The sequence below is a fragment of the Diorhabda sublineata genome, chromosome 2 (genome assembly GCF_026230105.1).
Source record: "Diorhabda sublineata isolate icDioSubl1.1 chromosome 2, icDioSubl1.1, whole genome shotgun sequence".
In the NCBI taxonomy this organism is placed as follows: domain Eukaryota; kingdom Metazoa; phylum Arthropoda; class Insecta; order Coleoptera; family Chrysomelidae; genus Diorhabda; species Diorhabda sublineata.
This window is the reverse complement of record NC_079475.1, coordinates 2,485,235-2,503,572: the sequence shown is the minus strand read 5'-3', so window position 1 is coordinate 2,503,572 and position 18,338 is coordinate 2,485,235. Positions and strand designations below refer to the sequence as shown.

General features: G+C 34.7%; 1 pseudogene; it reads left to right on the top strand.

Moving 5' to 3' along the window:
* Positions 1-1,346: 1,346 nt before the first annotated feature.
* LOC130440812 (40S ribosomal protein S2-like) lies at positions 1,347-2,037 on the top strand (annotated as a pseudogene).
* The last annotated feature ends 16,301 nt before the right edge of the window (positions 2,038-18,338 follow it).

The following is an 18,338-nucleotide window of genomic DNA, read 5'->3' as shown; positions in this document are numbered from 1 at the left end:
AGAATAGCAACGTGAGGCCGAGCGTTGTCATGATGAAAAATTATTGCCTCGTGTCTGGTCGCATTTTCCGGGCGTTTTGGGCTACTGCTCTCTTCAAACGGATTAATTGTGTCATGACTTCCTTCTGTGGCGTTCTAGCAGCATTTCGAACATGCAAAACCGACTTTCGACGTCTCTTGGCTTGAATTTATGTGGAACCCAATTTTCTTGTTATTGAATATATTCAGCTGCTTTTAAACGTTTTGAAATGCCTTCTTGAGTGACACCCAAAGATTCTGCGAGCTCTTTTTGTGTTTGCTAACAATCTCTATCGAGTAATGCTTCGAGTTCTTCATCTTCATAATTTTTTGGCTGTCCAGAACGTTCATCGTCTTCCAAGCCAAAATCTCCACTTTTTAAGCGTGCATATCACTTTTGGCACCTTCGCTCAGGTAGAGCATGTTCACCATAAGCTACCACCAAAATACGATGACTTTCGGCAGCATTCTTCTTCTTATTCTTCTTCTTGTTCTTCTTCTTTTTCTTCTTCTTCTTCTTCTTCAGCAAAAATACTGTTTCAGGAACAAAGTTCGACATATTTGAGTGAAAAAAAAATTGTTGTTAACGCTTCATATTAATGACATATACAGTAGCTTTCCAATACAGGTTCGGAATATTGGAACGATGTAATGTTATACAAGTTACGCCATCTCTTATAAAACCGCACTCATAATGATTACTTCTAGTACTGCTTGTGTACTACGTCTTATGGCTCCGGTGATTTTCAGTGCAGCTATTCTCCGCACTTTTTCCTTGGTTTTTGTTACATCGATTCCCACTATAGTACTGAGCCATATATTATGATATATCTTATGATTGTTGTATACAACCTTTGGTTGTAGTCCCAATTTTTCATTAATCATAGTCCTACAGTAGAAAGCATTGATTTCTTTTTTCATTATTTCATCAACATTAATTCTTTAGTAAATTTTGGGGTCTATTATGACTTCTAAGTATGTAGTCCGTGTCCTAGTCCGTTATTTTTCGCCCAGAAGGTGATATCTTCTAATGATGTCGCTGATTATTTGTGAAACAAGTCAATACAGCTACATCGTCAATATATTCTATTGTTTTGATTTTCCTTCCTTATTGGGTTTTACAATCTCATTTACCATAATAAGGGGGATGTCACTCTTTCTTGTAGCATTCCTCTACCAGTTCTTCTCCGAATCTTTCGAACTGATTTTTCTGCTTTTAAGCATTGCTATAATCCAGTTTGTAACTATACTGTTCACTCCTAGATCGACTCGACTTTCTAGATTTAAGGCTCTTTCTTTAGCTGACGTTGAAGAAGAAGGAACTGAACAATGGCGGTCGCAGCTTCAACCGGTGGACGTGGTGGATTCCGTGGGTGGTTTTGGTGGTAGTGGGCACAGTGGTAGTCGAGTAGGTGGAAGAGTTTGCGATAGAGATCGTGGACGTGGCCGTGGAAAGGAAGACCAAAAAGACTGGGACCAGTCACTAAGTTAGGACGTTTGGTGAAAGATGGAAAAATTCGATCACCTGCAAAAATATACTTGTTTTCATTGCCCATTGAACATTTGCAATTATTGATCATTTTATTGGGCCCGACCTAAATGATGAGGTATTGAGAATCATGCCAGTAGAGAAACAAACTCGTACCGGTCAACGTACTCGATTCAAGGCTTTTGTTGCTATTAGAGACAGTAAAGGTCATATCGGTTTAATATAATAATACTGGTCAACCTCACACAGTACCTTGTGAGGTAACTGGTGTGGATCTGTTACTGTGAGGTTAATTCCAGCTCTCCGTGGTACTGGAATGCTGCTCCTGAACCTAAATAACTTCTTCAGATGGCTGGTATTGAGGATTGTTATACTTCAGCTGGTATATTGAGTAATTTGGCTAAAACTACTTATGCACCCATAGCTAAAACATGTGTCTATTTGACACCTGATTTGTGGAAAGAAATGCATTCGGCTAAAGCTGCTTATCAAGAATTTGCTGACTATTTGTCGAAGAATCATTGTTACTGAACCTTCACGTACGGAGTGCTTAAGATTGCACAATTGTGATGTACGTTTTTAAATAAATAAAAAAAAAAATAATTTAAGAACGCTCTTAAAAGAAATTCTTTTACCTCCGAAGATTTTTTGATCACACTCATATTTCATACAGTGCTGATTCAACTGATTCACGTTTTAAGTAGGCATGTTGAGTCTTGCAATCAGTTTCTATTTCTGTGTTTTTTTTATATGGAAGTTCAATTACATTATATCGTCGTGTCGGTTTGCAAAAAGACTATGATATCTCGAGTCATTTGGAGTTTCTGGTGGTCAGCTTTTGTGTAAAAAAATTTTCTGTTCCTTTTGATAAACTACCATTAGAAGCTATGGTTAGTTAAACATGAATATCGTAATTTACTTTCCTATCTTAAATATCATAGTACGAGATCTGGCTATAAAATGACGAAACGGGTTATGAAAAAAGGTTTTATTATAGAAATTTTTCTACATTCGAATGCTCCCCTTCAATATACTTCCCTTCCCTCGCCACACACCTTTTTCATTGATCGAAGCAGTACTGGAAGTCTTCTTTGGTGAGTGCTTTCAGGAGCTCTGCCGTTTTTTGCTTTACCGCTTCCATCGACTCAAATCGGATCCCTTTCAAAGCAGATCTTTTTCTAACCTTCCATGTAAATCTGAGCAGATCCGTTGATGCGAATTTTTTGATCTGGAGTCAGATTTTTAGCACCAACTTTGCACCGACTGTTTTTCTAACCGTTTCTTTATCGGCGTTTACAGCCTCGGCAATCATCCGGATGCTCATTCGACGATCAGCACGCGCAATTTTGTGTTTCCGTAGTTGAAACAGTCACAGTGCGACTTGGGTGCTGATCATCGTCAGTGAATGGAAATATAATTTCCATTATGGTAATGTTGGCAGTCCCTGCTCATGTCTTCTGCTAAGAGATTCTCTTAGGGGTCAAGTGGGAGGAAAAACAAGATTCATCATGTCTGTAACAGATAATCTGGAAGAGGGAACACAATAAAGAGACGCACGCTCGTACTATAACTGAGATAACACATCATAATGATTATTAGAGTAAGAGAGAAAATTAGAAATTTTCTCACAACTTAAACTGCATTAGGTAGTTGTAGAGCAGAATTCATAAGCTGATCAAGACTGTTACAACTCAAAAAGCAAAAAAACGACTTTTCATTGATGAAAAATTATAGGCAAAATGATGATAACACAAGACAACACTTTTTGGCAACAAAAATTGGTATTTTTTACAAAAAAAATCACATTTTTTGAGATATCACGGTTTTCTTCAAAGCCCAAAATATATATTAAAAGCTTCGATAATTATATTTTTTATAATTATAATTTGTTGTGTATGGTTTATTAAGTAGTCATACAAGGTGTTTCTATATTTGACCGACAACGCTGTACCACAGAGAGATATCAATAAAAGATTTATTTTAATATAGGGGGACTAGTTGCTGAGATATAGGGTACTCAAAATTTTGAATCAAAACCAAAAATTTGCTATAAATCAAGAACGCCTCTGAGTTTTGTTTTCAAATTTAATAACCAATATCCTTCTTAATAGAGTAATATTTTGACATAAACAAACTTTAGAAAAATTAAATCATTGGCGCGCTGTTAGGGTTGGTTGACACTTTTATTTTTTACGCTACTGGAGCAAATTCTTTTTTTAATGTTATTTTAAATTGCCAGATGATTTTTAGTTGAAAAACTAATAAACTTTTATGGAGCTAGAATGAACATTATTGTAGAAAATTTCCTCTAAACAATAATCTGCAAGCACGTAAGTAATTTACAAATTAATCAAGTAAATAGTTTAAAGCAAATAAAAATTATTCATAATATCAATTTTAAACAAAAATTTATCACAATAATAACAAAATTGGCAATGAAAATAAAAATAATAATAGCACAAATTAAATTTAAACAACACTTTATTACAACAATAACAAAATTGACAAAGTAACAGTAGTTGTTCAAACTGTTACACCGTTTATCATTTAAAAACGTGTCTCTGAGAAAAAATCTGGATTGGATTGAATGATTTTTGGTGCAGCTTGAATTCTAGCTATTAGATCTCGTTCAGATTCGATGATTTGTTCGTATTAAGGACATCATATAGCCTCATATATGCCTCATATACGCCTTGCTGATGTAGAAAAATGAACAGATGCCCTATCGTGTTAAAACCACATGTGTTTTCTTAAATTCAACAGTACCTTCTCCAGTAATTCATTCAACGTTTCTTCTAGAAAGAGCATATAAATTGTTCCATTTAATTTATTTGGTAAAATGTAATGTCCGATTAAGCAATTTCCAACCATACCCACCCATTAATTAACCGAATATTTAGGCTGAAATCCCCTTTCACAAAGAAAGTACGGATTTTCTCCAGCTCAAACATGACTATTTCTAGAGTTGAAAATGCCTTTCCTAGTAAAGCTAGCCTCGTCGGTATAAAAAACATATTTTGGAAAATTACGATTTTCACGACACTTTTGTGAATACCAGTTTAAAAATTCCATACGCACCTGAAAATATCTAGGTTCTAACACTGACCAATTTGTATGGATGTAACACTTGTTGTTTTAAAACTTTCCATACAATAAAATGGTCCAATCTTAAAGCGCGAGTTCTAGGCTAAATAAAAGTGACAACTAACTCCGACAGCGCGCCACTTGTTAAATATTTCCAATGTTTGCTTAGGTCAAAACATTACTTTATCAAGGAGAATATTGGTCACCAAATTTGAAAAAAAATTACAGGCGTTCTTAATTTATGGCCAAGTGTTGATTTAAAACATCCTATATCTCAGCAACTAGGCCCCGTAAGGGTTCGTATTCCCATATCAAAATGAATCATTTATTGTGATATATCTGTGGTGGAGCGTTGCGAATATAGAAACACCCTGTATAAAACTGACTAATTTTTATAGTTGATATCAGAGGAATGTGAAACTGATATTGGTTTTAATAATTTCTATTTGGAAACATTATAGGATTTAGTTTGAAAGATTTATCCAATAGCAAGACCAATGATTGAATCACTTTTTTTAGATTTGGTTTTTCGGGAAAAGATTGTCTTTTACGAGCAATTTGTGAAACAGCTGAAATTACGAGTGCTAATACAGGCCTATTAGGAGACATTATACATCTTCTACTAACGTAAGTATTTTATTTGTACTTTTGTCCGTTTCTTATGTAGCGCCAAAAATGAGTGAGAAGAAGAAGCATTATTTGTATGCCAAGGACTGAAAGACTACAAAAATTATCGCATCACTGGTATTTTTGATACTTAATTTTTGTTTATGGGACAATCTGAATATGAATCAACTCAATAGATATTTCTGGTTTATTATCATGAGCAAAAAAATATCACAATTTCTTACAAATTAATTTGGAAGCAAAAACGCTCGAGTAAATCATTTCTGTCTTGGAAAATACATTGAGATTGGGAACTCTCTAAGCAAATTGTGTTATTGTATAGTGAAAATTTTAATTTATTTTGTTATTATTGTTATTTTGTTTGTTTATTTAGCAGCTAACCAGAAGAAGGCCGCAGAAGGGTAACTTCGGTAGTAGATGATCGTTATTTGAGGTTAACGTCGTTAAGAATTAGGCATACCACCGCTCGAAGGCTGCAAATAGATCTGTTGGCTGCTCATAATGTCCGAATAAGCCTACAAACAGTTCGAAATAGGTTGGAAAGATTGGTCCAGTATGTAGGCGAAGTGGTGAACAACATGATCAAGTTCATTTTTGTCAATCTGAAAGCTTTGGTGGTGGCTCTATCATGGCTTGAGGAGGAATTTCTTTCGAGGGTCGCACGGAGTTAGTTCCACTGAATTATGGAAGACTAAATGCTGACAGGTATATAAACAATATCCCAGAACCCCATGTAGTGCCCTATATGCCTCATACCGGTGACAACCCTGTGCTAATGCACGATAATACTCGTCCACATGCTGCTAGTGGTTCGGCAGTACTTAGAAGAGGTCGAGATACCCATCCTGAATTAGTCTGCACGTAGCCCGAAACTTAACCCAATAGAGCATGTCTAGGACCATCTAGGATAGCAAATTCGGCAACATCCGGCACCAATAGGAACACTAGATGATCTTCAAAATGTTCTTTTCAAATTCTGGGACAACATGCCGCATGTATACGTCCAGAACCTGTTTAGAAGCCTTCAAAAACGAATGGAAGCTGTAATTAGAGCGAGGGGCGGCAACACATGAAATTCATTGGCTGGTTTTAGTTTGAGTACCGTTCATTTTTTTGTATAGATGCTTTGTACAATTTTTTAGATATTTTCTATGTTTTGGTAAATCAAACTTTTTGTCTTCTGATGATGCGATAATTTTTGTTGGGTGTTTATTTTCTTTGGTTAAAGTTTTTGATTTTATTACAGTGTACCTTTTGTTTTGTTCCTTCAGAAAATTGATGAGTTTTGGATATTTGTTGATGTGAACATCTTGTTTTATTGCGGGAGTACTTTTAATCATCTAGATGTAAACTATAAAATAGAACTTTTCCAAATTTTAGATTTTTCTGAAAAATAGCGAGCACTACGTTTGCCGTTGGGTTTTTCGCCTTTTTCTGGTGACACCACTTCATAAAGAATTCGTACCGTTTTTCGTACCTTGGACGAGATTTATACGACAACGAGGTAAGAACGGCCGAATTGCTTTCTTCGATGAGATCAGGTGGCGTGGATTCTTTTTCATCATCATTCATTGTTATTCATTTAGACAAAACCTCGGATAAAACAAATAATTTCAGAAAATTAAAAATTTAAGGTTTGCTATGGACAAGATGTGTAATTTGGCCAATTTTCTTCTTCGCTGTCTTCATGGAATATAGTCTTGGTAATCTTCCGTCTTTTCTTCTCTGGAGGAGTTTTAGGCTCACTTTTTGTCTTAATTTCGTTCATATTTGGAGTGGAAGTGGTTTGGTGTTTCTTTGGCTTACGTTTGCCTTGAACACTTACGTAAAGTCCTTTTGGGACAGGAGATAAAACTTCAATAGGCATTGCTAAAGTATTGTCAGCTGGTTCAGTAGAGTCGGTTGTTTTGGATGTCTCTTGCTTGAAATATGTCTTCAAAGGCGTGAAAAATGAGACATACAAAGGCTGGAGGCGATGATTATAATGTGGAGGTAGACACAAAATAATAATGCCGTTTTGTTTCGCATATTCTAAAGTTTTGAGCCCTTTGTAGCTTAAATGCCTAGTCAAGCTTTGAGCGTATGAGAGCTCTGTAAACTCTTAGCAGTATAGATTCATTGGAGTCCATTGAAGGTGGCTAAGGGTTTTAATTATGTTCAGCCTCTTTAGGCAAATGCCTTTTACATCATGAATATGGTGATTCCAGTTGAGTCGAAAATCAAAAGTCATACCAAGGATTTTGCACTGATTCACAATAGGTAGAGGGGAGTTATCAAGGAAAATTTGGGGTGAGTGATAGATGTTCTTCGAGAGAATTTTATCGTATTTAACGTATTTGCCATGGCAATAAATGATTAGGTTATCAGCGTATTGGACATATTTTACGGGAAAATGGAAGTTGTTACAAAGCTCATTTATTGTGAGGATAAATAAAGTAGAGCTTAATACTGAACCTTGAGGGATGCCAGTATTTTGTGGATGAGGAAAGGAGAGCTTACCGTTTGCGGAAATTCTGAAAATTCTATCAGTTAAGAAATTATGGATGAATGATAATATGTTACCATGTAGATAGTATTGAGTGAGTATTCAGTATTGCACATCTGGATATAGAATCAAAAGCGCCTTCATTGTCGAGAATAGTTGCAATGACGTCCTGATGATTATTTAATGTAGAGGAGATATTTGTTTGCAAGAGAACAAGGTTGTCGTATGTCGATCGATTACGTCGAAAACCCGATTGTGCGTCGGGAATAAGTTTGTATTTTTCAAGGAACCATAGGAGTCTTCTATTGACTATTTTTTCAAGGAGTTTGCAAGTAGTGCAAGTGAGTGAGATGGGACGGAAAGACTTGGGGGATGATGTGGATTTACCTGGTTTTTTAATTGGAATGATTATAGAGTTGCGCCATGTATCAGGGAACTGGTGAGTTTTCCAAATAATGTTATAGATGTCAAGAAGCTTGGAGAGGAACGAGTCGGATAGTTTTTTGAGAGAAATATACAGGACATCATGAGGACCGGCAGCAGAATTTTTGCAGGTCGATAGATTTTAGTTCATTTAAATTAATAGGAGCATTGACAGACGCAATATCGAGAGGATTTAGCTGTAGTGGGGAGGAGGGCTGAATATGTGAGTTATGAAAATCGGATGACGGATTATGGATGCTGAAATTTTCTTTTAAATGTTGTGCGAGTGTCAGAGATTTTTTGGCTGTCGGTGATAAGCAGATCGTTAGATAATAAAGAAGGAATTTTGATATTAGTTTTTTTGCCTTGAATTTGTGCAATTTTTTTCCAAACTTGACTGGGGTCTGTATTGTAGGTGAGGGATGAAGTATAACTTTCTCAAATTGCGTTTATGATCAATTTTGAAGTTGGTTTTTTGGAGACAAAGGAAGTCAGGTATATGGGAGGAAATGATTTTCTGAATTTTTTCTAGTCGTGGATAAAATCCATTGCAGTTCCACTGTATCAGGGAGAATGTACTTGTTTAGGAAGAAGGGAGAGAGTATTTACTGAGATAATGTCGAGGAGTCAGTGGTATTCCCATCATCAGTAATAGACATTTCAGGAGGAGTTTTTTGTTCGGGGTGAAGTTTAAAGTTAATTCTATTGATTAGACTTATAATACGGTTTTTTAAAGATCTTTCTTTTATATTAGGATAAATTAGGGACAAATCCTTCAGAAGAAGGGTTGTGTCGGAAATAAATTTGTTAGCTTCGGGGAGGGATGATTGATGGGGTCATTGGTCATTGATGCTGTACGTGTTATCAAGAAACGCAATAAATTGGGTGCCTGTAATGGGAATGGGAAAATGATTCAGGAGAATCGTTGAATTGTTTATGTATACGGAGCGTGATTCAGGGGTAATGAAGTGACAATCGTTTTTAGTCAGTTTAGATTTTTTCGTCTTCTTTTTCGCAGGGTTTCTGGAGCTGGATGTTGAAAATTCGGAGAGAGGCATTGGATCTGGATGAATATCAGTAGGAGATATAGAATGTGGTGAGTCAAGGCTGCTGTCATTTGAACGGGGACGTTTTTCGCTAGTTTTTGATAAGAAAATTAAAGAGAGAAAATGAGAAAGGTTGTCTTCCGAGGATACTACGGGAATAACCGAAGTATTAGTAGTGGCAGTAGGGTCAGCACAGGAGGTGGGGATCAGATTGACCAAATCATTTGATTTGGGAGAGGGATATTGAGGGACGGAAGTGTTGGGGCATGAATCAGCAGTGTGCCAAGCCTGTGCAGAGAAAGCATTCAAGTTTGTCGGTAGAAATGAATATTCTGTGTGTTATATTTTCATGACTAATGACTAAGTTTGAAGAGAAAAATCATTATTGGTTGGTAATACGTAAGTTACTCGGCGGAAGCTTAGCACATGTGCGTATTCGTCATCAGGTGAGCTACATTTGACGTATGATATAGGAGAGGTGAGTGATAACCCTAGATCTTGCAGTGCTTTGTCGATGACGGAATGGGGAATGGATGGACAAACATTGGATATGAGTATTTATTTGATTGGAGATATAAGCCGACCTATAGGGATTAAATTGGAATTAACTAGGATACTTTGGTTGGTTTTTAGAAGTTCGTCGACTTGAGTCGTCGATCATAAATAAATGCATATGCGTCCGTGTGATATTCTGGATGCGAAAATGACATTTTTAGGAGAGACGATGCTACCTATTGATTTAATGTAGTCAAATAGTTCAGTGTTGGGGATGGAAGGCATAATGATGGCCTGATTTCGTGAGGGCACAGAAGGGGGTGGGGATTTTGCTGAGGTAGCTGCAGCATATCATAAAGGCGGAGAGTTATTATTTGGATTGGTTTTTGGTAGTGAGGGAAGGTTAGACATATTGCTGTGATCTTGGTTTCCAAAATCACAGTCAATAGTTGAAAAAAATAAGAAAAACAGGTCAAATATATAAATAAATCTCAGCTCGAGAAAAACCAAACAGTCTGTGTCTTAGTGATTGGCCTATTGATATCCGGATACGTAAATAATTTTAAAGTATATTTACCAAATTCTATGATAAAAACGCTGCTTCAACAATTTGTGGTATCACATTTTAATTATAACAAAAAGCGAAGAATTTATTATTGTTGGGATTTAACTTAACGATCTGAACCTAACGAGGTATACAGAAAGAATGATTTTGTATATTAGATTCAATTTATTTCTTATAGCACCTCGTACTTCATTACATCCATTATATAAACAAGTGACTCAGGTACGACTTATGCAATATTTTGTTTATGCATGAAACTGGTCTAGGCTAACTAGATATCAATACATCCTCGTAACTAAAAACTGAATCAGTTTTTAACAATAAAATTTTTATATATATTATTGACTACGTTTTAATGTCATTCGATTAGTAACAGTAGACTTTACCTTGATTATTGTCTGATTCAAAAGAGTTTTTAATCCATCTTGACTCATGGAAATTGTTTCAAATAGTTATTTTCCCTCTTAATTTGGTGGTTGAAGGGGTGAGATATGTTCTCGTCAACCAGTACTTCTATGGTGGTTTTTATTTGGAACACATGTTTTTTCAAATGTTTTGGAACTTTCATATTTCATCCTCTGCTACTTAAATGTTCCAGACTATTAAAAAAAAACTAATCATAATTGAGATTAAAATAAGTATACTTTTGATTACTGTAGATATTAAAGTGTTGATGATTTGTAAGTTATTTAGAATGATTAGACTTTACCTTGGACATCGTTCAAATCAAAAGGATTTCAAATTCATGTTTACCCATGGAAATTGTTTCAAATAGTTATTTTCCTTCTTCGTTGAAGGGGTAAGATATGTTCTCGTCAACCAGTACTTCTACGTTAGTTTTTATTTGCAACACATGCACGAAAAAGGATCTAGAAAAAATGTTGCTCTTTGAAAAGAAAGCAAAAGGACTGCGCAGTAATGAACAAAAGACCAAATATATGGAGATGGGAAGCGATCTGAATAGCTGTAACAAATTGAAAGTGAAGAATATGTTTAATAGTCCAGGAGTTCGAATACCTGGGAGTGACAGTGACAAACGAAGGAGGTGAAGCCAGGTAAATCGACAGAAGACTGGCGAACATATCATATCTCATCTTCACCTGCTTGAATATTCGATTCCCCTAAAAAAATTGAATCATACCTGAGATTTAACTTGTATATTATTAATACTTTTTCGAATTATTCTGATTGTTAGCATGTTTTAACAGTAAATTTTTCTCTTTGAAAGTAAATTTGCTACCTCGCTTCTTAGTATTAGTATTTTTTATTTTTTTATAATAATTTTTTTTTAAAAAAAACCAATAAATATTATCAAAGCTCTTACGTATAAATATCGTATATATTTCACAAAACAATATCTGGATTTAGATGCCAACCCTCAAATTGCTCTTCTATGTTATATATATATAAGAACTTAACTAACTGATAAAAGTTCTTCTGTTGTCAATAAATTCAATTTTAAGTATTAAGGCCTCATTGACGCGGTTCAAGTAAAATGAATCGAATTTGATCTATTTATCAATTAAGATGAAACCCGGAGTCACTACTCCTGGTAAAAGGTACAGAAAAGATAGGTTAATAAGGCTCATGATCAACTCCGGCGGACAGTAGCCGCTTAGTATTATTATAGAAAATCATCAATTTAGAACAATATTAAATCTCATTTTTGATCGAAAGCATATAAAATGCGTGCTATTAGGTGTTATGTTTGATAAAATTACTCTACTTGTAGCTTAGTAACAATTAAATCGAAATACTCGCAATTCTTTGTCACAATAAGTGTAGTCTGTCACAGATCGTTCCTAATTGGCAAGATTGCGAATCATCAACTTCTCTCATGCATGTGGGTGTTCAATTTTCAATTTTCAAATGCGAGCGTTATAATCCCCAGGGCTTCATATACCGCAGGTACCTTAAGTTGAAAAACAAAAAGGTCATGGAAACAAAATGTCTTGTTTCTTTATTAGATTTTTCAGACAACCCTGGTATGATGTGTTGCAAATACATCATCGTTGATATAAGTCGTTTCTATACAAACTATTTTTATTCCTACATTTTTTGGTTAAAACTTGGTTTCACGTCTTTCAATGTTTTTGAGATATTTTTAGGGTAGCTTTTAATTAATTTCTACACCTTCATTTAAGTAACATTATCAAAACTACAATTATGTTAAAATCAACTTTTATCGAATAATGGAGGCCGAGGTTGAAACTAGAAATGAAACAGATACCGTCCATTCAGTTAACATTCGATTATTTGGTTGTCGAATGTGCCTTTAGCGCCGCAGTTTTTACAGCGAAAGACTTTTTTCTGGAGTTGGTCTTATTTACGAAACCGTTTGTTATCACATAATGGATTTATTTTCCATAATTTGCTATTTGAGTTATACAAATTAGATAGAACAATTATTTGAAAATATTATTTACAATTCAAGTATTTGGCCGAATGAGCGTCACGCCAGTTATTTTATAGTATTTAGGTATGATATTATGTATTAAATTATACTATATTACTGTTTGGCACCTCCTAATTTATTTTTGTTGTTTTTCAGGCCGTCTAGTTCAAAACTTGAACATAAACTGGAAGATTACCTAAGAGCTGAAAAAGATGGTAGAAGAAACGGCTGCAAAAAATATTCAACAACTTGTTCATTTAGTATTATGGATGCTATAAGTTTTATAAGTGATATTGTAGACACGAAATTTACAAAAAATATGTCGAATAAAATCGTCAAGTTGTTTTAAAATTATTAGCAAAGCTTTTTGTTGACCTATTTTCAATTCCTCAACTGTTTGGCTAGTAAATAACTTACGAATGGAAACACTCCAAAACGTTGCTTTCGGAATGGTTTTCATTTGCTTTAAAATGGCTTTCTAAAGGTGAGGAATTTTCTATTTTAGTACATTTTCGGAGTATACACTATAATAAATCAGGTTAGTACCGCGGACGTTAACTTTAAGCGACCACAAATTCTCAATCAAAACCGATTTTTGGCAGGGCATGGTAATGAAGATGTAAGCCGTTAGCCTATTTAAAGGGTTTTTCCCTATAGTTTCACAAATGTTTACAGTGCTGTTCCTCTTGAAATTTGATAGTACCATATCTTTATTATCGAAGAATGAGCTTTATATTACATTTTTATTGACGGGCCTTTTTGAGCGAAATGGATTAATCGTTTTTCATTGAATTTCTGAATTTTTGATTCAGGTTTAAAGTCATATAACGTGATCCAAATTTATTTATACCGCAAGAAAACTTGGTGAATTGAATCACTTTGGCCACAGTAAATACTAACCATTCGTTGTAACAGAAGGTCTGATAGTAATTGTAGAATCTCACTACTTTATTTTTCTATTATTCTTTTATTATTTTCTATTACTACTTTATAACCATATAAATGTTTTTATTTCATCTGTTATACATTGGCCGCATGCCGCAACGTTGTAAAATATATTCCGTCTAACCTGGCATAGGCATGGTTAGGGAGCCCAAGCGTTCAGTACCTTACAATGGTAGAAGGCATTAACATGTAATAAGTGCAAGTAAATTAGTTAAAATGCAACCAATAGTTTCATTCAATACAGAATAAATTGAACCATCAACATTTATCAAGTGAAGAGTTTATCAAAGACCATAAACATCACGAGATCCAACATTTGGTCCTTCGCATCCGCATATATATGTATATTAAATCAATCAGCACAGTTGTGGCAGTTAACATCGAATGACGAAGTTGTGGAAGCTCGGTGAGTCCATTCCAATTCATCCTCAATTCATTTGTTCCAATTTACAATTTATTTACAGCTTTTTATCTGAATTTTCAACATAATAAATAAAATTGTCAAGATCTACGGTAATAACAAATTCAACTTTTAATTCACAAATTCACTATTAAGTACAACTAAAATATCGTTTGTAATGAATTGAATTTAATAAATTTGAATTGAAAATATTATAAACATTTATTAAAGCCGGCAACATAGAGTTTCACAAGGTGTCAACAACAAGCGATGTTTACATTTTTTGTCGACCCATGACTTTCTCATAACCACTTTACCTTTGCTTAGACGAACCGACAGTTATTTATTGTTTGAAATAATTTATATTCTGAAGGTGTCAAAATTTTATATACGATACGTTTCATTTCTTAGCATAAAAATACATTCAGGGAATATTCCTTATCAATAATATTTTTTATATACTTAAGTTTAAATCAATTACAATGGCCAATAACGGCGACGAGCAGGAAACTATCAGGAGATTGATTGCACGTCGTGTACAATTAAAGGCACAATTGACACGTTTTAAAAATTTCATTAACGAACCAATTAATGCCTCAAAACTCCAAGAAATAACGTGACTTCAAAAATTAGAACTCACATTTGACGAATTTCAATGTTTCAAACGCAAAACAAATTATAAATGAAATAATCGTTATAAAAGTCAAAATTACCTACAACAAAATACAAATTTAGGTACACAGCCCGTGACATCAGGGCAAACCTTCAATGTTCAACTTCGTCCTCTGAGTTTATCGGAATTTGACGGCTTTTGCGACAAATAGGGAACGTTTTATGACTCTTTTACAGCCTTAATTCACAATAACTCTGGTTTAACAAATGTTCAAAAACTATTATTATTTACATACTCCTCTAAAAAAAGAAGCGTCCAATGTTATCGAATCATTGGAAATTACCGATTCGAATTACACCGTAGCGTGGAGTTTACTTCGAGATCATTATCAAAACAAAAAACTTATTATTAAAAATCACACAAAGCAAATTTTTGAGCTACCTATCGTGACCAAAGACTTTTCCAATTGTTTAAGGTCATTTTTAGATAATTTTCAAAAATATTTTCGAGCTCTTAAAAACTTGAACGAACCCGTGGAATCATGGAGTGCGATTTTAATACATTTACTGCTTTCTAAATTAGATATTAATACTAAACGGGAATGGGAAATTGAAACAAAAGACATCATGTCTCCACAAATTGAAATATTTATCAACTTTTTAACAGAAAGATGTCAAGTTCTGGAATCAATAAGTAACAAATCTAACATTCAGTCGCATCTACCGGCTAACAAACGCAAATTCGTTGTAAACACAGTACAATCGAATATTGCACTAAATAAAATTTGTATATTTTGCAAGGACAATGATCATCTTATATATTTTTGTAAAACATTTCAAAATTTGTCAGTATCTTCAAGGACACAAGAAATACAGAAGCTAAATACTTGTATAAACTGTATAAACGTGTCGTATCTGCAAATATAAACACAATTCTCTATTGCATTTAGGCAAACAAACTTTCAAGATCAATGATCAAGTAAATCCAAATATTCCTTCATCGAGTAATGACTCTGTTGAGGATCGCCAACAGGCAATTCGTTCAAACACAGTGTATACTGTAAATGAAACAACTGAAAATTCAGGCACAACTAATCTAAATACTTTTATAATTTCTCTCAAAATATGAATAGCGCTTCGAGTACACAAGGTTATGACAACACATCCTTTCAACGGCTTTTGTTAAAATTATCAATAAAGAGAACAAACCTATTGTCTGTAGAGCTTTGTTGGATGGAGGTTCTCAGTCAAACCTCATAACTAACAATTTATTTAAAAGACTAGATCTTACCTCGTTCAAAGTCAACACACACATTATAGGTATTAGTCGACAATCATTCAACATTCCCTTGCTGACAAAGGCTAAAATCAAATCTCACACGTCAAATTATCAGGCTAGTCTCAATTTCTGAATCACTGATCAAATCACTGGTAATACACCTCAGGTTAGCTTAGATGTTAGCAGATGTCTTCTATAATCTATTGTCAGCCGATCAAATAGGGTACGGTGAGAATAAACCAATTCTGCAAAACACCCAATTAGGTTGGATAGTCGCAGGTCCGTATAATATTTCCTTAGCACAACACAGTATTTTTTGCAATCTATCAAAAACTTCAATTATCGAAAATCAAATTGAAAGGTTTTGGCTTCTCGAGGAGTGTCACTCCAAGGATGCAATTTATTCACGCGAAGAGATTCAAGTTGAAGAACATTTTCGAAATACGTGTCCGCGATGAATCAGGCACCTTTGTAGTACAATTACCCTTTCAAAACAATAATACGGAGTTAGGCGAATCCATGCAAATAGCATCTCGGCGGTTCTTATCACTAGAATCCAAACTCTCCAAGAATCCTGTTTTATATCAAAAATATACTCTCTTTATGGAAGAATACCTACATGAGACATATATCAGAAATTATTCACTCAGAAGTATCAAAACAAACTTGAAACTACTTTCTTCTATACCATTGTGTGATCAAAGAGTCTTCTGCCACAACTAAATTACCTGTTGTATTTGACGCTAGTGCAAAAACAACCACAAATCTCTCACTAAATGACGAGCTCAAAACCGGTCCCTGTATTCAAGAATAAATATTTTCTATTCTTTTGCGTTTCCGAACACACGAAATAATCTTTAGAGCGGACATTGCAAAGATGTATCGCTGCGTGAAAAATCATGAAAAGGATCAAATCTATCAACAGATAATATGGCGTTCAAAACCGTCTGATCCTCTACTTTTCTATAAGATACATACGGTCACATATGGAATTAGTCCATCATTTCTAGCTACAAGATGTCTTAAACAGTTAGCTCTCGATAACATTTTTCCATTTCCAGAAGCTTCTCAATCTATTATGCAAGATTTCTATATGGACGATTGGCTATCTGGCACAAACGATATTCGGTCAGCCACCTTGCTAGTAAAAAATGTCAAGAAAATCTTGAGTTCGACAGGGTTTCATCTAAGACAATGGTCGTCTAATGATTAGAGAATTTTAGACGGTCTTCAAGATAAGAATAATCAAACGAACAAAGAATACGAAATAAAGGACAATCATAATTCCAAAACACTGGGTACCAGATGGAATTCTTGAAGCGACATGTTACAATACGTGACAAATAACAACAAACATGTGACATTTACTAAAAGTGTAGTACTATCGATTATAAGTCAAATATTTGACCCTTTCGGATTAATTAGCCCTGTAATTACCAAGTGTAAACTGTTTATGCAACGCCTATGGCAGTTGAAAATAAGTTAGGACGATACAAGTCCCAATGATTTTCTAACTTCTTGGATGCAATTCTACAATAAACTGAATGCACTAAATGACGTACAATTTTCCAGGTACGTCTTCATAAAACAGGCAGCTCAAATCGAAATTCATGTCTTTTCTGATGCGTCTCAATCTGATTATGGAAGATGCGTCTATTTCCGATCGATAAATTCCTTAGATCAAATTATGATCAAAATAGTCTGTTCAAAATCTCGTGTAGCACCGCTAAAGGTCATATCTCTTCTACGTTTAGAACTATGTGGTGCTCTTTTAGCCGCTCAGCTAGCTAAGGCCACAACAGATGCTATCAAGGGTAACCATATGTTATATTTTTGGTACGACTCAACCATATCACTGGCTTGGATTCGTTCGGAACCTAGTTGTCTCAAAACATTTGTTGCTAACCGTGTGGCCAAAATACAGAATCTATCTGATCCATCTCAGTGGCGATATGTTCCTACCAATTTGAATCCCGCAGATTTCGTTTCTCACGGAGTTAATCCCAATGAAATGAAGCAACTTACTATGTGGTTCAATGGACCAGATTCTTTATATCATAATGAAGAAGACTGGCCTCTTTTGAAATCATTGCCATCCGAAAACGATTTACTTGAAAGCAGAGCGAGTACTGTCACATTAACTAATACTACCGTTCAAAATTAAATAATAACGAAATATTGCTCATTCAACAAACTTATTCACGTAGTTGCCTATCTGCTTCGGTTCAAAGTAAACTGTCAAAGGTCAAGGGAGTTGAGAATTAATGGTAATCTTTTGCTGAGCGAATTAGATTCACGATTTACACTATCGTTAAGATTGTGCAACGCGAGGCATTTTCACAAGAAATTAATTCTCTAAAGAGGTCAAACGCAATACCTAGAAACAGCCAATTGATATCTCTAGATCCATTTTTAGACGAATTTAATATTTTGCGAGTAGGACGACGCATAAAAAATGTGGACCTAGACTACGAAA